This window comes from Parus major, chromosome 18 (genome assembly GCF_001522545.3).
Source record: "Parus major isolate Abel chromosome 18, Parus_major1.1, whole genome shotgun sequence".
In the NCBI taxonomy this organism is placed as follows: Eukaryota; Metazoa; Chordata; class Aves; order Passeriformes; family Paridae; genus Parus; species Parus major.
In genome coordinates, this window is record NC_031786.1 from 5596746 (window position 1) to 5619470 (window position 22725).

Genomic DNA, 22725 nt, shown 5'->3' on the forward strand with positions numbered 1-22725 from the left:
TGCTATTTTTAGGCTCTAACCACTTGTAGATGCTGCCTACGAAATGGAGATGTAATCAAGGAGATCCTTCAGGCACCAAATCTTCTTTCCCTATGTGTAGTAGGAATGTCTCCAGAAACAGCTTTTCTGCACAGCTCCGAGCCTCTTGTCAGCCAGCACAGTGCCCAAAACCCCCCTCAGGGGGAATGCATTTTTGGGAGATTGGTTGGTTCTGTCTTTCACAGATTTTTTGGCTGTAGTTGAAGTGTCTTTGTGAGTGGAGAAGCTGTGTTCTTGCACACATAGCTCTAACAATTTCAGAGTGTAGTGCCTATTGTATTGAAATGTTTTCCTGGGAAGTTATGGTCCCCTCCACCCAGATTGCAATTTACTTATTTTCCAAAAGGGTCAAAAGCCTGAACCATCTTTTTCTAGTCCTTCTGTGCCTTTTCCACAAATTCTTTCAGAAGGACAGAAGCTCTCCCCTATATCATGATGACAAAGTTTTAGTATATTTTAGAGCAAGGAGCTGTGAGGTGGCCCAAAAGCCCCAAAGGAAGCACAAACAGAGAGAACAGGCAGTCCAGCAGTAGCAGCTTGGTGTACTGAGGGGCTCCAGGGACTCAGCCAGGGACTCACTTGGTCTCCAGAACTTTGGATGAAATCTGGGGCTGGTATCTCAGGGTTATTTTTATCCTTGACTACATGAGCCATTGCCCTCCTGAATGGTAACCACAGATATTTATGTGGGATGAAAAGCTCTATAACTTTATCCTTTCAGAGTTTTCAAGGTCTGAAGCCAGTGTGCTATTTTGGACTCCACAACTCAAATCACCCCTCCTTCTGTGTCTCAGTGACACTGCCTGCAGTACAGAACCTTTGCTATCACCCTTTCTTCATTTGCTGCTTCAGCTTGGAAAAGCAAGCAATTTCCTCACCCTCCTGGCAACATTCCCACGAGGAAATTCCTCCTCCCAAGCCACAGCCACACAGCCAGTCACACACTCCTTCCTCTTCTTGCATCAGGCCATTCCCTGATTTGCTCGGGCTCTTGCCACTCACCCCCAGCCCATCACCCCAGCAGGACCTTTGGCTCCATTTGTGTGCCTGTTCTCTCTCCTCCAAGAGCAGCTATTTGAGTTCCACCCTAAGAGCACACTGACTTAGGCCCCAGTTTAGCAAAGAATTTTATCACATGCTCAAGTGTAGTTGACTTAGAGCTTCAATCTGTTTTCAGTTTATCAGGGGTGGGTAAAGCCCTTGTCCTCTTGTGCATGCCCAGATCCCAGGGAGCTCAGCTGTGGATGAGCAAAGAGCAACATGCCTGAAGCAGAGCAGGAGCTCAAATGAGCAGGAATTCTGAGCTGGCCTCCATCCAGCCATGGTGCCATGTCTTTTAAGGCCTCATTATCTGCACACTGCAGATGTGTGGTGACACACCACAGGTTATTGGGTGCTCCACCCAGCTCACCACCTCTGCATGGTCATTAAACTCTGGGTAGTCTGTGTCTGGCTCAAACTTTGCCTTGAATGTTGGGAATCCTGAATAAGGACTTCAGGGTTAATGCTTAGTATTAACTCTCTTCAGAGCAGAGAATGTGGCTAAAATAAGCAAAACCCAGTGATTGCCTCCAGTTCAGACAAAAACTAATCCAGTAGTATTACAGTCAGTGTTTTATTCTGCTTAAGCAGTGAAGCTGGACACAGGAGCACCTCACTTTCCTGCAGGGCCTCATCAGAACAGAATGAGGCTTAATGACAATGGTTATCAGAAAGACACCATGGATATCACTGAGCCACTGAGGACATTTACCTTTGAAGTCTGGCATATTTAATTCAGCTCATATAAAAATTCCAGTGGTGAAGGGTGAAGAAAATTGAATGCTGAATGAAGACTTTTGTTTTTCTGAACACAGCTGAAATGAAGAAGAAGGTGGGATCAGATTTCTCCTACAGGTCAGAAGTTCAGTGTATCATTGCATTTCATGTCACAGGACTGCTCTCTTCCTGATTGTATCTAGCCAGGATTCTGCACATCACTGAGCTTTTACTCTGGGCTCCCTCCATAAGATATATACTGTAGACAGAGTCATTACTAAATTTAAAATGTATTTTTAAGGGTGAATCATCACCTTTCAATTCTACAACACAGCAGAAAATTAAATTAGCTGCTGGCCTGTGTTCATATAAAATATTAAAACAAGTACTTGACTGGATTGTTGCTACAGCAAGTTAATTTTGTACAGATTTACTACAAATATTAAGCTACAAAACTCTGGTACTTGTGATCTTGGATTCAAAGGTGCCTGGGACCTTGCAGGGATAGAGGAACCAAAACTGTGAAATGTGACCTGAGGGCTCATGGCCTGACCTGGGGTGGAGGGTGGATGAAGGAAGGGAGCTGAGCTGGATTTGTTCAGTGGGTGATGTGGGATCTGAGCCAGCAGCACTCTTCACACGGGTCCTGAGTGATCCTGCTTCATAACTGCATGAGTTATTTATGCATCTTGGGGAGAAAAGCTATAGCCACATCTCAAGCTGAAAAAAACCCAAAAAAGCCAACCCAAAAAAGCTGCAACCGTTTAGCACTTAGCTGATGACTGACTTTTTGAATAATTTAAGCTCAATAGGGACATCTGTGGTAGACTAGCATGACCTCCTATGGATCTGTTCATCTGCAGTATAAAATGAGACCAAGGGAGTGTGTGACTCTCTGGTTAGCCAAATCACAATATTAAATTATGACAGAGAAACACAAGCTCTTATGCACTGATATTATGGGGCAATAGCTGAGAATCAAGTTGGAGACCTCACCTCCATCCAGCAGCTAATGAAGGTTAAACTACAAGTCCTAACCCAACTTTACATGGTGAATGTCTCCTGCAGAGCACCTTCCAGCACACCTCTGCTTGGAGAAACCTCTGTCTTGTGGTAAATAGCTCTCAAGGAGGTTTTACCCTTCCTACACCCAGGACAGACCATTTGTGACCTGCAGTGCATTCTCTCTTTACTAATTAATCTCCCAAACACCTTCATACTGAATAAAGGCTTTCAGAGGTTTCAGCACATTCTGGTTTCCTATGAGAGGAAGGACAAGGTTTGCTGGTGCCGTAGGACAGCTTTGAGATGCAGCTTGGGAGAGAAGTGCCAGCCAAGAGGAGCAGGGCTGCACAGAAGACACATCTGTGTTCCTCAGATGCTATGAATTTTTCTGAAAGCCAAGAAACCTGAAACTGCAGCAGCAACTCAGACTTCCTCCTGAGATGGAGTTGAGGCAGGCTAATTTTAGTCACCATGCACTATGCAAATCATCATTCCGGAGCTGAGTTTATTTTTTAAAGTGCTGATTGCCAAACTTGCTGTGGGGTATAGACTCTTCATATGGGTCCTAAAGAGGTTTGAAACCAGTCCTTCAGTCAGTGGTGCTATATTTCAGATGGAGGGGGTGTCTCAAAGGGACCTTGTGAGGAAAGCAAACTTCCAACAGGAAAGGTCTAGGTGACTAGTTTAGATGATATACTGATTTTTTAGCTGGCCAGAATTAGCTATTGGTGGTGTTTTCTGGATCTATTTTTCATTCTAGATATAATTTTTTTAGTTCCCCTCATGAGCTCACACCACTGGCCTGCAATAGATGCTGGGAGTGACGGTATCTGCATCACATCCAGGGTCTGCAGATGAAGGAAGCAGATCACTCCTGGGTTTGAGATTTACTCTCTAAATATTTGGCACATGCACAGAGTTCACTTTTAAGTGGGCTTTTTTTGACTTCCTAGGAAAGAAGTAGTTATTTAAAACATTGCCATTAGACTGGGATTGGTGGCACTCATTTGAAAGGCAGAGGCAGACATGGGGAACATGAAGAAGCAGCAAGGCAGGGTACCCTTCCAGGAATCCCAGGCTTCATCATGGACAGAAAACTGTTACATTTCTCTGCATTATTAAAAAGATAAAGCATGCAGACATTCATCTGATAACTTTCAATGTCTCTGTCTAACTTTTAATGTCTCTACCATAAGCCATGATATGGCTGAATTGTTCTTTGTGTTTAAATGAAACAAGTCTCCATTATTTCTTATCAACTTATCATAGAGACCTTTGGGAATTTTCCTTTCTCAGCTTTGAGAATAACCACTTCCAGGTTTGAGCTCTTACCCATAACCTTCAAGGCATTCATCCATCCAAACAGGTCTTCTGAGTGCAGAAGGGCACTTGGAATCCTGAGCTCAAAATTACCAGGAAGAGTAAAAGCAGGAGCTTGTTTTCAACAATGAAACTGTGAAACTTCTGTTTTCTGCAGCTGGTCTTCAGTCTAAGTGCTTTGGATGTGTCAAGCCCTAGTGAGTGGTCCAAGAAAAATTTCTCCTTGAAATTTGCTCTGGGTTTTAGGCAGGACTAAGAGGGAAAAAATGTGCATGGAAAAACCTAATTTAAATACAGAGGTTGTGAAACACCCAGTTGCATTTAGGACATGGGACATACTGAATTGCTCTGAATGCAGGGAGCTGCAGCATTGTGAATTTATTTCCATTTAGGTGCTGATTTTGTAGGAGTCCAGCAATGCTCAAGGGCATTACCAAGATTAAAATAAGTAACTGCAAGACTGTGTATATAACATGTAGCACCTTGCCAGCCATTGGAAGGGTGGGATTGAGGAAAAATATCTTCTCCATCTTAAAAGCCTGGAACAATCCAATTTCCTTGGGGATACTCCAGGAGCTGGTGGGTGCTCAGTGTCAGTGGCTCTGGCTGAAGGCCATGCAGAAGGAAATGATTCACCTGCCCAATTCACATCTTCCCAAAAATGTATCTTCCATGATAATGGAGCCAAGTCCCAAATCAAAGACCAGGGAGCAATAAAGAGAAGGGATGAATGGTGTGTCTGTGCTGCTGGCTGTTCCACAGGGATGAGCAGACTCGCTTCCCTCCCAGAACAGCTACACTCTATTTTTGTACATTTTCTCTATCATTTCATTGCCCCTCAGCTTCAAATTAAATCTGACCTTTCCACTGCATTTGACTGGGGAAAGATAATCACCTGCTTTGTTTTCTTCAGGGCTGTACATTGTTGTATGTGACAGGTAGATAAGTGTACCTAGAAAATATGGTTGCATGTGAGACTAGGCAGAAAAAAATATCTGTGAGTAGGTCAGGATCCAATTGAAGATCTGCCAGACCTGCCTGAGTTCAAATACATTTTTCAAGCTGGATGTTTAACTCCCACTGGCTCCCATGAAAACTCAAAAATTGCAGAAAATCTTCTTTTGTTTTGTACAATAGAGACGATGCAGTCCCCACCTGCATAGCCCTGTGCAAGCATGGGGAAAGAAGGTTCTGTGATTGATGATGTTACAAAGAGTTGAGCAGTTAGGAAAGAAGAAAAAGAATATTTTAGGTCTCATGCAGTTGCTAGAGATGGATCTAAATACATCATTGTACAGCTCATGGTCTGGAACTGAGGCTGTGACTTGCACAAAATAAACATCACCCAAAAGTGGCTAAATACCTAAGAGCATCCTCGAGCATCAGGGGAATATTCCCTGGGGATAACAATAACCTCACACAAACAGCTCTGTTAGAGCATTCTTATAAAAATTCAGAGATCTTTCCAATTAATGTGACTATAAATATTTTCATCTAGTGTAGATTTGATTTGTTGTATACTGAAGATGTTAATTGCTGGAACATGTTTGCAATTCAGAAATGATGGCAAAGCTAATTCAGCAGGAAAGGTGAAGGGACAGAGTGTGGCTGCTGTTTGTGTCAGACAATGCACATCTTTCTAAAGCAGTGTCTATTATATACATCTAGGAGCAGAGCACATCTGCTGACCTGATCTGCACTGGGATCAGAGTTGCTACAATTGCTTATTCTTATTGATCTTTATAGTATCTTGATCTAGTGCTATCAGAGTGCCTGGATACTCAGGTTATCACCTCTAACAAGCTGCAGATGATCAGACAGGGTCAACTGCAGCAAATGCAAGAGCAGGGCTTGCACAAGGGGGAGGTTTGAAAGCCCTTAATTAAGGTGAAGAAAATACCTTGGTGTCACAGCTTGTTCCACTGGCTTTTCTTGTGTAGAAGCTCTACTCAATGCAGAAATGATTAAAGATAAAGCCAAGTCGATACAGAAGCATCATCCAACAAAAACAAAGGCAGTTTAACTAAATTTGGTTTGAAAATACTCATTACTTAGGCTAAGGTAAATTTGTGTATATGTGGGCTTGCTAACACTCTTTCCTCCCTCTTCCTACCTAAATGGGAATAATTATTTCTCTAATTATGATGTAATTGTGTAGCCTTGGGATCATTGATTACAGATGAACTCCTTATCTCACTGTTTTGCCTGAATCCAAGCAGAAGGGATGCTCCTCTAGGATGTGCTGCTACTCCTTTTGGCTGCAGCCTTGACCTTAAAAAAGAACAGAAAAAAGTGAGTAAACTGAGCTATTTATAGCTGAACTAATTATTTTGATGTGCTGTGACAGCAGCAGAATCTGTTTTCTCTTCACTCAATAAATGGCAATGGAAGAAGCTTTCAATACCCTTTAACAGTGTTTGTTGGCTGCAATACAAACTTTTTCTGAATGCCTTATGATGTAGGATTTTGAAACACAGGAACAGAGAGCACAAGGTGTGTTGTGTTCCTGGCTGACATGAGTGGCACTCAGGAGCTGCAAGAGGGGTCTGCTGTGAAAGAAAAAATCCACAGTTTGGAGGGAAGGTGGCAGACAGCAAATCTGTGCAAACCCCTGAGTAAAACTGTGCAGGTCAAAGCTCAAGTGGCTTCTCATAAGGTGCTTGGTGGACACCAGGAAGTTTGAAATACACAACTTTACTGTTCCCAAGTGGGGAAACTGAGGCAGAGTGCTTAACTTGGCAAAGGTTGCAAAGCAAGTTAATGGCCAGGGAGTGACAACCTTGGCTCACAGACTCTGAATCCATTCAGAGAAGGTGGACTCATACCTGTGTTTTTCCCTGTCCCTTTCTTGCCAGTATGTTCCTGTGCACAAATTCTGTCAGGGGTGACCTGCTGGGCTGCAAATAAACTGGGAAATGTGGAGGGGACAGAGGGGGATGTCTTGGCTGAATTTTTTTCTTGCCCATTACTGAAGATTTCAGCAATAAAAATTTTCCCCTGAGCACTGCAATGTGTTTTCTAGGTCTCTGAGGAAGTTGTTAATAGAAGCTGTTCCTGCTCTCTGTTTTTTTAAGCTGGACAAGATAGACTTTTCCTTATTTAAAGTTTTTGAATTAAAATAAATACATGGAGTTAATTATATTTAACCAAGACAGAATTTGAAATCCTAAGTTTTTGTGAGTTATTTCTGGTAGAAAAACACAGTTGAAGCTCAGGTCCTCCTCCCCCTCCAAGGTTTATAAAATAGCTTTTCTTCCTTGCTCCTCTCCACACTCTGGGTGTTCCACAGCTTGTCCCTCTCCATGACCACAAAACTCCTGCCAGAGGATTTGTTGTGTATTCCAAGGCTTGCTTCATTGTGGCAAGGAAGAAGGAAAAATATCCACTCTCTCCTCCTTTTACAGCTTTGACTGGGTCCCTGAAATCTGTGCACTTCTCAGATTGCTTTTGGTGACCTTTAAGGCTCTCAGAAAACAGGTGCTGTTTGTGAAACCTTTCTGTGACCATTGACTCTTTTCCCTTTGATTTATCCTTTTTTTAACTCCCGTGTCAGGCTGTTGCAGGTACAGTGCAATATTCATGAGAGGCTGATTTATGCAGGCACAAGGCTGTGCAGCAGGATTACAGGGTACTGTATGTTACATGCAGCTTTAATTTCTTTTTATGGCCAAAGGATACAGCCAGAGTTTCTCAAATATGGAATTTATGAGAGCCTCATTCATGCAGGGTTTAAAGGTTCCCTGTCTCTGTGCCCTGCTCAGATGGGGGGATGTGGGGAGATGGGGTGAACAGTCTGTGCAGCCTCTGAAAGTGAACAAAACTACATAAAAACACACCCAGGGCAGTCAATTGGACACTGAAATGGCCTCTGTACACAGAGCTGAGGCACTTCTGAAGGATCTATGCAGTCCATCTCTGAATTACAGAAAAACAAATTCTGTGAAGTATTTAAGTCAAAAATCTTCCAAGAAGGCATCTTCTGTGCAGTGCAGTGCCAGAGGTTAATTTCAGGGCTTCTAAAACCTATGACAGTGCAAACCAAATAACAGAGGGTATTTGTGGTAAGTACAGACATTTGGTCCTCTCAGCCTCTTGTCCTGTGCACCTGCACTGTTTGCTCCTCTTCTGGCCTAATTGTGCACTTCACATCTTACCTGCAAGTCCTTTCTTTTTAGAAGCCTCTCAGGAGGAGCAGGGATCCTGTGTGTCCAGTAGCTCACCAGGCATTGCTGTTCACCTGGAATTTACATTGGAGATTATCAAACAGCCTCACATAAAAATTCAAATATGAAATGCAATAACACGGCCCAGGAACAGAACGCGCATGTCTGATCTGGTGAATTGCCCAGCCCTCCCTCACTTAGAGTGTTACACATCACTTTACATGTACTTGCATGCCACAGGGATATTTTGGGGAGAGAGATGATTCTCTGGGAAGTCACTAAAGTTTTTGTATTGTTTCTGAATACACCAACTGGAATCGTTGGTGTATTCAGAAACTTGTCAGTGTGTTCCCAATGGGAGATGCCCCTGGCAGCCTGTGACTGTCTCCAGAGTCCCTTGGGGAGAATGAAGGGACCTGTTCCAGCCTTCATAAGCACAGTGGAGTCATTTCCAAGTCTGGTGTCTCAAACAAGACTCTCTTTTCCTGGTGCTCCAGGATGGTCAGTGTGTGGTGCTGGCAGCGAGTCTCTGATCCTCTTCTTACAGGTGTTGCAACCACCTCTGAGCCCAGCCTGGACAAGGGGAAAAAGCCTTACCTATCTTCAGCTTCTATTTCTGCAGAAGGGGAGCTTTTCTTTCCATCTTCCCTGCTTGCCATGCCATCCAGGAAAACAAAAAGGCACCGCTAACATCTGCTCTTTTCTCCTCCTACGCCCAGGCTCTTTCTCGGCTCCCTATTAAACCCCTTCCCACACAGCAGCGTAGGCAGCTCCTTCGTGTACATCTTGGAGTACAAATTCCCCCCCCACCCCCCCACCCCATCCCTTGGGAGTAACATTTGCAAGAAGTGACTGGAGAGGGTTTATTTTTGTTCTTTGCTAAGACTTTTTGGTTATTGGGCTCCTCGTTCTCCAAGTGCAGCTCCTCCCCGCGCCTGTACCCCGTGTGCGGCGGGGCTGGCACGGATGCTCCTGGGGACACGGTGTGGGGGTGGCAAGGGATGCAGAAATGGATGCAGAACATTCCAGTTGCTCAGCTATGCTCAGGTGCATTTACTTCTACCAAGAGGGGTTACTAAGGAAACAAGGAGACAAATTTCTGGGAAAAAACACAGACATTCCTAATGAGCAACAAGCTCTAAACACGTCCTTCAGCTTGAATGTTTGGGGTCTGTTCTGTGGTCCACTGTAGTAGAAAAGTGTCTGATTTTTGAACCTGCCTTCACTCTCTTGTCTCTGGCTTGTTCCTGAGGTGGTTGCAGGGTCCTGAGCCTTCACCATGGAACACATAAGCTCTGAGTCTCTTACTGGAGTGGGCTGGCTACTCCTGAAGCTGCCATGGCTTTTTGTTGCAACAGGAAAAAACCTCATCAAAATAAATTTTGCTGGAAAGTTTAATGTGAGAGATTCAAAGCTGAACAAAGGTGCTGCTGTTCAGGGAACTCTGCAGAAGATGCTTGGCTGTTTCCCACAGCCCCACTCAAGCCCCAGTTGTTGCCAAATTATCAGGTTATGTGTACCTTGCATTGTTCCCAAGGCTTTTATGGAGGAAAAGGTTCTGTAGGAAATTGCCTGATGGGTACAAGTTAAAGGCAGAGGCACTGGAAGAGGTTGGACTCACTGTTGTGGTCTCCTCCTGCACAGCTCAGGGGATGTGAGGCTGGTTTTGTGGTGCTGGGCCTTGGATTGTGCAGGCAGGACTAGAGAGCAGAAACCTGCAACTCCCCCAAGACTTGCCAGTCCATGGAAAGGAGTTATTTACTGCAGCATTTATCCTTGGAAATGAAACAAGATGATTAATTGCATCAGAAGCTGCAATCTCAAATGCACCTACTTCATAACATTAGAACAGAAAGGGTTTTAGATCTAGTGTTACTCTAGAAGGGGGAAAATACATTTTCAAGTCAAATAACCAGACCCAAACACTGAAAACAATTCAGAAAATGCTGTAAAAGGAACATGAATAGGAGTGACATCATTAAAAAAGAACATTTCAAAAGGATTTATAATCCCCAAATGAAGTTCTCCAGTACAGAAGCAAAGAAGAATTTTTTTTTTTAATTTTAATTGTGTTTTGTGAATAGTGTGTTTAGTTTGGAGGGATGTGACACAATTGTGTATTTTCCCACCATTCAGAAAGTATAATTCAAGTTATCACAAGGAACACTTGCTCATTAAAAAAAAATCTATATCTAAGCTTTCAAACCTGATGGGTTTTGCAGTGTGATTAACTTGGTGGCTTCCAGAGTGCTTAACTCAAACAAAGGGAAAGTTCAAAGAGAATGGTTCAGTTTATCTTACTATATAATTTTTTTTCCTGTGAACACAGAAAATTACAAGTGACAGTTTTTGTGGTTTTTGATAGATTTACAATGCTATTAGATTGCACTGAGGCCATACTGAAGACATATTTATTTTAGGCTTTGCTATCAAGAAATTTATAATGCCAATTCATTGGAAATTAATTCCAGCAGAAAAGAAGGGAAAAGTTTGTTGTTCTGCTGTATTATCTATTCTTGCTAGTCCTTGTGTGCAAATGGCAGTGGGCATGGGGAGAAAGTGGAAAGACTTGTAGCAACGTTTTAAACAGTGACACTGCCTGTGTTATTTGGGATCTCAGAGGGAATCCCAGCTCATCCCAAGAAATATTTTCATCATGGGCACCTCTGCATTTCCAACAGTGACAGTTACCCCTCCTGGGAACTGCAGAGGTGCCCATGGCACATCGACAGCTGAGTTTGTCCTCACTGGGGTTTCGGGACAGTGCTTTGGTACTAAGGACAAAAGGGAAAGCAAAGGAGGTTTTTTGATGGGAAGTTTCATAGTTTGTTTCAGTATCCTATATATTGACTTTTGGAAGCATTTTTAAATTAGCTGAACAGCTAGGCTGTGTGTGTTCAGGAAGGTGTTTGGCTAGGGGGCTGTTTTTTGGGATGCTCTGGATGCATATTCAGGGTGAGTTTGATCCAATGCTCCATGGCCAGGTCAGTAGCTTTAGGTTGGGACCAAGGCAGGAATGTTTCCTCTTGTTTCAGGTCACTGAGTTTATGTACCCAAGCTCCAAATCAACCCAAGCTGACTAGAAACACTGCCAGTCTGGCCTATGATTTGCAAGTCTAAGTCTAACCAGGAAATCTCTTGAAAGTCTGGGGAGGGGGAGAGGACAGATCTCTGTTATATGAGCTTCAACAATTCTATCTGCAGTGAGATTTGCATTCAAATGGCACACTTAAAGAAAGGAAAAGGTTTGCAAAGCACAGCTACATTTAATTTCTAACGTAATTTCTACCTACCATTCCATTTCCACCCAAACTTTGCTGGCTTGTATTAAGACATCTGAGAATGTGCAAACCCCTTTATCAACCTTTTCCATGAAACCCCTCCTTTTTCAATGAAAAATCTCCTGGCAAGCCATCCCAAAGGCACTGATGCCAAATCCAATTGAGCTGTGGTCATCTGGGGACAACTCTGCCATGTTGTCATTGCAGGGGCTGGTTCCCTATGTAGGGGACATCACCACCATGCCAAGCTGGGATGGAAGCCCAAAACCCCCAGGGATGCCTGTCTGGGACAGAGGTGTGACTGTGATAAGTTTGGATTTGCACAGAACTGGTTTGGCAGGGCTGAGACATGAAGGTCAGGGAGAAAGGGAATGTGAGGCTATTTATACACGGGGTGCTCGTGGCTGAGAGCAGCAATGTTTTATCAGGGACTTCTCCTGGATGGAACCCTCAGCACCTGGGGACACACACACAGCCTGGCCCACAGTGTGTCTGCTGCCAGCAGGGTTTCTCCCACTGTCTCCAAAACAACCTCCTTTGGGGCTGGGCTCAGGAGAAAATGTGTGAGGCTGAGCCCGCCTGGCTTGGTAGCAGCGTTGGTGGCATGAGCTGGGGGGAAATTCCGACACAATTCAGGTCCCTGCAGCTGAAGCATCTCTTGTCTATGTGCAAATGCTGAACTGGCACAAGGCAAAGTTTCTTTTTTTAAAGCCCAGTGATGATTTGTGCAGTTTAATGATTTCCTTAGATATCTTTTTAGTTATTTATTTCCACTCTCTAAAGGCTCTTGGCTCTTTAACATTTTTTTTTTAATGGTACTTTCTGAGTGTGTTCTCAAATTAAATGTTGCTGAAAGCTGCCTTGCTTAAGAGGATGGGGGTTTGCAGAGCACTTGGGCCTGATTCAGCAAAAGCACTTGATTATCTTCAGTTTAATTTTACAAAGTAGTTAAGCACATGCCTACAGCAAGGTATGTCCTTAAGTCCACCTCTGCTCAGCAAAGCGTTTAAACACGTGCTTTGCTTCAACCAGAGGCAAGGGAGTTTGAGCATATGCTTAAATATTCCTCAAGCCTGGAACCTGAGCAGCTCTGGCAGATGATTTCCCTCCTGCCTTTCTAGAACTGGTGGATCTGTCACACTGCTAAAAACATTGAGGAAAACCAAACACCTTATAATATGTTATTTCTGGTAAAAGCAAGAGCAGCTTCTCACCAGTTGGGGGTTGGAGGGACTTTTGTCAGGGCAGGGAAGGGGGCAGTGCTCCGGAGTGAGTGAAGCTTTGTGGCTGTGCTGATGTCTTGCTCTATATTTGGATGTTGTTGTACAGGCACAGTGCAGGTCGCTGCCTGAGGCCTGTGGGTGTTGCTGAAATACAGATAATAAATGGCTCATGTGATTTGACAGAACTTTGCTGAGTACCTCCAAGGCCTGCTGCCTTTCCTGAATGTGCTGGCTGGGATGGGGGTTCTCCAACACCTTTTCTGCTCTAAGGCTTCAAGTGTGTTGGTGTACTTAAGACTGAACCACACTGAAGGGAGAGCTCAGCCTGGGAAAGCTCAGATGTTCAGGGCAGGGTCTGGCACTTTGTCAAAACAGTCAGCAGAGCTGGTCTGACGCTGACTTTAGCAAAAGCAGGCAGGTTGGGATCAGCATGGCTTCCCCCAGGATCACCTGTTTGGCTCATGTGCTGGGTTTCTCTGAAACCTGAGAGATTGACAGCCCTTGGACTCTCAAATCAAATTATCCTGGAATGCAGAAAGGCTCCAAGCCTTGGCTGAGCCAGAACACAGTATTTTCTGAGACTCAGCAACTGCTAAATCACAGCTTCCCTAATCCAAATTTGGAAAAAGTGCCATTCAGATTTTTGATCCAGAGCTGTACTGTGATGCCATTGTCCTGGGGCTGCCACAAACACAGGACCAGTGGCCAGAAGGGGTGGCCCCATCCTGTGTGTTGCTGCCTGCCTGCTCCATGTGAGCAGGCACACAACAGCTGTGGATAAATAAAGACTTTCCTTCTGTATTGAAAGTAAAAAAAACTCTTTAAGAACAGTGAGCCCAACACCAGTGGTCCCAAATGTATTCCTCACTGCTCTCTCCAGTGCGACATTATCTCAATGATCAGGATCCAGGTGAGCACTGGGGGTGCTGCCTCCCATCCTGCACTCAGAAACCAAAGAAGTGATGAAACACAATGGTTACAGCAGTATTTTGGGTTCATTTGCTGGTGATTTGCTGGTAAAAGTTTCATTTTCCAACATAAGAAGCCTCCTTGTTCCCACCAATAAAGCAAGCTGCTGATCACGTAGTTCCAGCACCAGGGGAAGAACTGGGAAAGGAGAGCAAATGGATAAAAAAATTGGTGTCAGTTTTCAGACAGGGATGATCCAAATTACACAGGAAAGATCAGATCTATTCCCAGCTGTCAAGCTGAAGCTCATCCTTTAGATGGGACAAAGCAGAAGTCTGGATCCAGAGAGCTCTTTAGGTTTTTTGGATTCAGGAATCCACCCTGGTTGAAGATGTAGCTCCCTCCTTTCCTGTCTGGTCACCCTCTGTATGCCTTGCAAAGCTCTGTCAGTACAGACTCTCTGCTTGCTTTCACCAAGGCATAGGGGACATTAAACAAGTCCCCCCCCCTTTTTTTTTTTTTGTTTTTTCAGAATATATTCCTTCCCTGGAAAGCTCTTGGCTATTCCTATCTTCTTAAAAAGTCTTAAAAAAAAAAAGTCATTTGTGGTGCTAATGGTATGGAATGAGATAAAGCTTTATGCCATTTTTAGCACTTTTGGAACAGAGAGAATTGGAGGATCTGAAAATATATGCTTAATCGCCCCCAGGAAAGACTGCCATAATATTTTGGGTTGCATAAGCAAACTAAATTGGAAATCTGGAATCTATTCAAGACCTTTTGATCAGGGAGCTTTGCAAGTGCAGAAAAGTAAAAACACAGACAGATGGGGATTAGAGTTGAGCATCAGGAGAATAATTTCCTCTTTTAATTTCAGTTCCGCCAACATATAAAAAGCATTAACAGCCCAGTTACGTAACATGCGTCAGAGCCTGGCTGGACAGGGCAGGAATTCTCACTGTAATTAAATCATTACCCAGTCCACCTTTGCTTCATGGAGGTGGGAGTTTCTCTGCACCAGGGAAAGGCACCCCATCACCCCCCTTTCTTCAGAACTCTGGGCAAATGTCCTGGATAAAATTAGAAGCAGTTATCAAGGCTAATAGGAGCTGCAGGGGGGGTCAGGGAAAATTGGAGCCTCCCTGAGATACTGCTGGGCTCACAAAATCCAATTGACAATCACTTACAAACCCCCTTCCCCTCTATTTCTCTGTATTTGTCACTAAATCAGCTTCAGTGGGAGAAGAGAGGTCAGGCTGAAGAGCAAGAGGAGAGATTTTTGCTGATTGTTTGATGCTGGGAACAATAGTGCATAACATACTTGTTGTTCTAATAGTGGGATCCTTGAGAGAAGGTGCTACAACATCCAAAGGCTGGCAAGAGTCCTGCAAATTTGAGGCTGCAAAGGCTGGCAGATTGGATTAGGTTTCTGTTCTTGCCTGTTTTCCTTTGCTTGGGGCATATTTTTGTGCACAGTGGATGATGTAAAGTGATGCAAAAAAGCACTAAGAGGATCGTCTAAATAGAACCACTTACATTTCAGGATCAACTCACTGGACACGGTTTCTGGACAGCTTTTGAAGAGTGTCTGATATCCCTGAACATCCATCTTAAAAAATATTTGCCTACTGGGATCAGCTCCCTAGACTGCTGATGTCTGCAGCTTTTAGATAAAAGTCACTCCTTCCAGGTAGCTGATTTTTATTTTTAGATGTTTTTGAGAATTTCTGCATGTAGATTTAACTGCAGTTACTTGCTTTCACTCTTGTTACATGAATTTAGATGGGAGTAGGAGTGAGATCATGGACTGGGTCTGCTTTTCTTAATTTCAATTAATATGGCATATAGGAAGAGATCTATATTTTTAGCATTGCTTTATGGTACTCTGCATGAGTTCAGAGTCTCCAGGCAGTTTCTGCAGCAGTAGAGCTGTCCTGGGAGCTTTCCTCCAAGCCTGAGAAATCCCAAATTGGCCAAGACAAATCCCTGGAGCTCTCCTTCTATGTGGCTCTGAGCAACGTGGTCTGGTGGAAGGTGTCCCTAGACGTGGCAGCAGTTTGGAACTAGATGGTCTCCAAGGTCCCTTCCAATCCAAACCCTTCTGTGTTCCTGGGAGCCTGCACTGGGGTTTTGTGGATACACCATCACTTTTCACACTGAATTGCTGAGCAAGGGTGAGGCCAACCATTAATTGGATCTGGGGACTGTTGTTATTTCTGGACCACAAGAAGACCACAACAAGAAGAGTTAGTCATGTGAGAGGCTGATGTGCCACATTAAATAAATAAAAATAAGAGAGAAACATTAAAAAATTAGTTGTACACATGACTGGCATATAATTTCCATTCAAATGGGTTATACTGTAGGTGCAGATGAGATCATAGGCTGCTATTTAAGGAGGAAACCTCTACTTACATAAATGTCTGATTATGCAACTGTCATGGAAACCACAGATGACAAAGATGTATTAGATTAGCTTGTCCGTTCCCTCAGAGCACAGTGCTTTATTTTTCACTCAAGATTTTAAGAACTGATTGGTGGCTGCTGGGTGCTGAGCTTGAAAAGAAATGATTTATAGTATGAGCTGAGCTGTCCCTTTTCTAAAGGTGATTTTCTTTGGAAACTCAGGAATAGAAGTGCTTAAAGTCACTGGTTGCACCCAACAATCCTCACACCAGCTTTCAGTTTATTCTTGTACTTATATGCCTGGAGTACTCTGGCTTTCTTTCCTTTAAATACAGGCCAGAGTCTTAGGGACTTTACCATTCTGCCTGATTTTTCTTTAGTTTTCATCCCCTGGCTCTGTTGTCTTTCCAAATAATACTCCATTTTCTCTGGTTTTGCACTCTGCCAGTGTGTCCCTTGTGGTTGCTGCTTAGCCAAGCTATACAAATTTAGCTGTTCTTAATCTTTGCTCATAGGTCAGTCTTTTGAGGCATGCTCATTTTTGCTGCTGCACAGGGAAATCAGCAGAGATTAGTATTTTAATCTTCTTTCCCTGTTTAAAGAAACCCCAGGACACACGTTGAATGGTTTTCCTGTGACTTGAAATCAGAATGTTTAAAAGTAAGTGTATTAATATCTCTTTTTCTCAACTTTCACCTCTAGTTCCTCTCAGCTGTCACTAGAGGACACAAGATAGAAGCATGGGTTCAATCACAACAGCTGAGGTTTTCATCCTAAGGAGGCAGAAGCCTTTATTTGGGGTTTTCAGCCCCTTTTGTAAGATGTTCCAATACAGGCTAACCTGACTGGTAAAAAGAACAACACTTCTCTTGTCCCATTGGTGGAACAAGAGAAAAACACATCCAGAACATCTGTACAACATTGTTTTGAGAACCAAAACCTATTTACAAAAAACAGTCCTTGAGAGAGAAAAGTTTCCCAAAAGAATTTCTCTTGGGAAACAGATCAGCCACTGACAGGCTGAAAAATCTCTCAGGCTCAGAAAATCATGTCCACACTCAGTCACTGATTTGGCTGCTCAGCTGCCTTAGAAATGGTGCTTTTTTTGAACAAATTGAAACTTTAGTTTGTTTTTTTATCATGAATAGAGTGGCATTGTTATGCCATGAGCTATATAGTTTAGTCTCACCCATGTTCATTCTGCAGAATTAACCTGAACTGGTTTTAAATCAAAGCCAGTCCCACCAGACATGAGATTTGGGAGGATGCATAGCAAGATAAAGACAAAGAGATTAATGCTAAATACCAGTGATATTTAGCCCCATTTTTGTCAACTGGCCTCTCTTTGATTGTGTTTTGTGCTTGCTCAATATGTGTTTGGTTGCTGTTATTTTCCTTAAAGGTGGTCTCCTTGTTCTCTCTTAATCCTAACAGTCATTGAACTCAACTCTTGCTCCCCTCATGTCCAATTCAGATAATGATAAACAATTACAATGGGAAATTCTTGTTCTTAAGACCTATTGAGGGCCATGCTTAAAGAGTTTAAAGAAGTAAATTATTTTTATGAGTAACAGGACTTTAGCCAGGATCACAAGGCAAATGAAATTCAGGCTCTGTCAGATCCCAGGAAAGAAACAGGGTGGAGAGCTGGGCCCTCTCCTCTGACAGTGGGTCCCAGAGGCAGCCTGTACCTGACCATTAACCATGGATGAAAACAGGGAAGCTGCTGCTACAGAACACAGGGAGAAGCTGATACCAGATTTGCATGAATCCAAAATACAAAACAGCTTCTCTCTGAAATGCTGCATCAGGCTTGCAAGCTAAGTCTGGTCTCACTGAAATAGTTGGAAAAACTCTTAGTGTGGGCACAGTTCTCATTGCCAACCCTGCCAAGCACCTCAGCAGTGACCTACAACACCTTCCCTATTTTGCTCTAGGGCTATTTTAGCCAGGGCTGTCAGTGGAACTGAATTGTTCCATTATGTGGTGGCTTTGCAATGTGGAAAAGTATTCAGGAGGGACCACTCTCTAAATCAGAGTGACTCAGTCTCCAGGGGCAATTCAGTCATTGATTTTTATTTATTTATTATTTTATTTTTTTTCTGATGCAGAGAGCAATTACAGTGGTAATTTTTCTGTGCTGTGGATCTTGAATTACTGTCCCATGGAGGGAGCTGTGCTTATTTCACATCAAACCCCGCTGCATGGCAGGGCTTTCTAGGCATTACTGAACTGAAACAGATTTGACCCTAGAGATGAAAATTTGAATTGCAATGTCTCACCCTGGATATCCTTCCATCAGAGAGAAGACAGTGAAACACAGTGTTTGTGGGATGATTTAGAAGACAAAAGCACTCCAACTACTGATTTTAAATCACAGCAACTGGACTATGCACAGCCAAGCCTGGTTTTTGGAGCAGGTCAAATGAATTCCAATCTCCTCTTCAAGTATTTAAGGGAAGTCCTTAACAACAAGAACCTGCTTTGTTGTACTTCTTAAAAGAACCTGAGGGAGAACTTGCTGGGTCCCCTCCCATTTTTCCTCAGCAGATGCCCAAGTTGCTGCTGTCCCACATCCCACAAACAGACACATTTCCGCAGGAATGATCCCTGAATTTAATCTAAGAGCCTGTGAGAGCCTTCTAAATAATTTCAGCATGAGCTATCCTTAGGAAGTTAAAATCAAAGGCACAAGGACCAGCATATTTAATAAGATGGAAATGGCAAAATGAGAACCACATTGAAGGATTTGGGACTTTCCTCCCTGTATGGATTCTGAAAGGGGTCATGGGTTTGCAGCACTCTGGCAAGCAGAGAGATGCTGTGCATTCAGCACAGGCAGTAATTATGTCTCCTCTTTCTAAATTATGTTATCAGGAAACATCTATATTGTTCATATGGGTCTAGATTATGCTCTGAGAATAGAATGTTCCCTGCATAAAGAGCACGGCTGGAGTAAATCAATGTGAATGCACTCAGAAACATCAATTAATGGTAATACAAGTCTTTAGCGTGGTATCAGGGAGGGAGCAGAGTTTGAAATTCTGATCTTCCTCTCTAGGAAAGCGACAAAGCAGAACTACTCAGAAATTCATAAGGTTTAAAAATAAAATACTTGTCTCCTCTCATCTTCATTTTACTCAGGCTTTTACTCAGTGCTGGTTCCCAGCATAGTAGAAGAGTGTAATGTTTTTCTTCAGATCTCAAAGTTCTTTTGGGTTAAGGAGCTGACTTTCTGCATGTCTTGTGAGCTGAGTCCCTTGGGTTTGAAGTACATGCTTTGGGACACCTGAAATCTGATTGTCAGAGGGGCCAAGAGCCCATCAGTGATCCAGTGGAAGTCAAGAAAATCAAGTTACAGGCTCCTTCATATTTTCAAAGTTAGCAGTGATGCCTGAATACAAAATAACAGCAAATCTGAGATAGAGGGAACAAAATCTATACCATTTTACCTGTTAAAATGTAATACCTGGAGCTCATCTGCAGAGGTAATCTGGCCACCTTTGGACATCATTAGTAAGGGACATGTATGTAAACACTGTCACCACGTTCTCTGCTGGTCCCAGAGACTTCCTGTTATTGAGGGAAATGAGAAATTAATGTGAATTGTCCTTCAGCCTATTAATTCTGCATCCCCTTTGCAGACATTAATTCAAATGCAAAATCTGAGCCTGGGTTTGAGCTTTCCCTGCTCTCCACGCAGTTCATGCACAGGGTTCCTGCGCAGGCACATTTGTTACCTACGTGACACTCATCCATCACCAGAATTGTAATTGTGAGGGGTGGAAAATTTTCTTCTTGCTACCAGGAAGGAAAAGGGACCTTACAAAGAATTTATAAGCTTCTTCAGCTGAGTTAATTATTCAGGAAAGGGTATTTTTCACTGCAAGGAGCACAGGCGAGCAGATTCCATTCATAGCTCAAATGCTAAACAACTTCAACACCTTTGGTTTTAGTGGCTTATTTTATTAATATTAAGGTGGTGGAGCGAGGGGGTTAGTGTTTTGGGTTTGTTTTTTTTTTTCATTTAATGTTTTTTTCCCATTGGGCAGAAAGCTGCTCCCTTTTCGTCACAGCCTGGATAATGAATTGCAGTATACAAAGCCAGTCATACAATACGCAGCAGCAGCAGCGTGGAGCAAGAATCTTTGGGAAGAGTTTCCATAGAAACATTGACGTCCTCCTGGTGAACAGGACACTGAGTTCCTTCAATGGGAGGTATGGGATTTTAAAGGAGCAGTGAGGTGGCAGGAAGCCAAGCCAGCAGAGCTATGACTCTGCATCTCCCAGCAGAATAGGGGGTTGGAGCTGGTGGGAGGGGAAGAAAAAAAAAAATTACCCAATTACCCTCACAATATCAAAATGTCAAATTTGATGGTTGTTGCTTGAACAGTACTGTACAGAGCCTGGTAAATAATTAAACTGCTGACCGCAATGTGTGTGAGAACTGGCAGCCAAAAATCATAAATGCTCAAGGCTGTGAACTAGCAGCTTCTAAAAACTCTTGTCAGATTTTGCCACATACTTCATCCCCAGAAGCCTCAAATTCAGCACATATCGGCATGATGCAGGCACAAACCTCCCAGGGACAAGCAAGGTTGCACTCAGCAATGTGCACCCTCCCCTTCCCTGCTTGTCTTGGAATGAGACAAGTGTTTTGCTAATGTTCCAGCTCTGTGTTTTAAATAGCCCTGTGTCTACCCTGCTAAATATCAGCAGAGTAGCCCTGTCTGGAAGAAGACTGTTTCTAGAAGGAAAACAGTCAGAGGAAATGTTTTTGCCAGAAATGCTGGAAATCACAGAAAACAAAAAGGCAGCATGTGAAAGAATTCGCTGCCGAGCGCTCCCCAGTGTTTTTGTTCAGGCTCACAAAATGCTTTGTTTCAGAGCAATTCCCAGATAAGACTAATGAAGGTGACAGAGTCCCTTCTCGGAGAGCGTGTGACTCACCCCAAGGCCCATCTGATGCCAGGTTTGTTGTCCAGAGCCTTCCCCTGGCTGTGGGGGATCTGGCTCTGGAGTGAGTGCTGCTCAGCCTGAGAAAGCCAGCAGCCATCTGAGCCACCAGGGTTGCTCGGGTTGCTCTCAGCCCTCATGATTTCCTGCAGCTTGGACTCTGAGCTGTATATCTCCAGCACAATTCAGATGACTCTCTGGGGTACCTGTATGTATTTCAGTGTTTTATGTGTGTCACTCTCCCAAACAGACTCATAGAATAGCTGGGGCTGGGAAGGACCTTTAACACTCATCCAGTTCCAAACCCCTGCCATGGGCAGGGACACCTTCCACCAGACCAGGTTACTCCAAGCCTCACCCAAGCTGGCCTGGGATACTTCCAGGGACGGGGCAGCCACAGCTTCTCTGGGCAATGCATGCCAGGACACTATCAGCCTCACTGAGAAGAATTTCTTCTTTTTACCTAATTTAACCTGCCCTCTGTCAGCTTTAAAAATACCCAAACCCACACATCTTCTTGAGGTGAGTCACATGAGGTGAGGAGCACCCATTGCAGCTCTTCCACTGTTTCTCTCTAGTGCTGATATCTCAGGGGTGACTTGTTTTTTACCCAGCAAACCCCTGTGGTGTGAGATTCCCTTTGGGTGGGTGAGCTGTGCTCCACTGGGACAACATGGAGCAAGGAGGGAACTTTGCTCCACGCAGGAGCAGGTGCAGTGGTCTTGAACCAGCCTTGTCCTCTCTGCAAGAGACCTTCTGTTATTCAAAAGTATCTTGCAAGTTTCCACACATCTGCTTCTTGTTCAAATCCCTCCAGAGTGATAATCAAGTAATACAAGGCATCCACAGCCCCATCACAGTTGAATGGGAGCCCCAGGTACCCTGCACCTTCTGTAGTTGTCTCCAGTCTTCAAAGGCCAACCACTGCACTGTGGCTGCTGACCTTAATCCCTGTCCTTTGCAATGCTGAGACACTGTGGCTATTTATACTGCTCTTATTGAAATGCTGAAAACCCTGCTGAAAGCTAAATTATTTCAAATCTGTATGGGTATGATGCCACATGAAGTTCTGGTTTATAATTTCATAGCAAAGACATCCATTTATTCAATGGGCTCCAGGTAGGGAGTGTTTGATACAGGATATGGCATTGATCTATTTACAGAATGTTTGCAAGAAGATAATTTTGGTTCAACCTGTTCAGCAAGATTCACTGTGGACAGAAAGAGAGAAAAGTCAGTGAGTCAGAGGGTCTCAAATAAATGCCTTGAGTTCCAGGGACTTATTCAGATTGTTTCACAGGATGATGGCATGAATTACTTTGAAAGGAAGAGAGGGTAAAACAGATGTCCATCTTTCTGAGGAGTATTTAGCTTCATCCATTTGTCCCAGTGTTTAGTTTACCTTGTTTTGAGTATGCAGAAGACTTAGAATTAAGGACCCACTTAGAATGAGGGATGTTTTACTTGAGCACTTTGTCCTTACAGCTTAGGGGAATTTGAAGGCTCATTATTCTTTCTTGATCAATATCCCTTTATAAGGTGTTCAGCTAGCATGACAATGAACTTGATTTGAATATCCAGGTAATCTGGATTTGCATGTGCCAGGAAAAGACTGAAGGCAAACCAGACCCCACACCCAAAATGATAAGACAGGTGAGTCAATGT

The 22725-nt window shown here is 43.5% G+C and overlaps 1 long non-coding RNA gene across 8 annotated transcripts in view; it reads right to left on the bottom strand.

Annotated features, from left to right (window-relative positions):
* LOC107212409 overlaps window positions 1-22725 on the bottom strand; it is a 52634-nt gene that overhangs the window by 9096 nt on the left and 20813 nt on the right. For 3 of the 8 annotated variants that reach the window (XR_004499770.1, XR_004499776.1, XR_004499777.1), the window contains 3 exons: window positions 19557-19677; window positions 8277-8359; window positions 1639-6393 (listed from right to left, as the gene is read on the bottom strand). This is a non-coding gene — a long non-coding RNA (uncharacterized LOC107212409). Of the gene's footprint in view, window positions 1-1638; window positions 6394-8276; window positions 8360-9906; window positions 13897-19556; window positions 19678-22725 lie in introns of those variants that run through there. The other 5 variants (XR_004499774.1, XR_004499775.1, XR_004499773.1 and 2 more) reach the window with 4 other exon arrangements.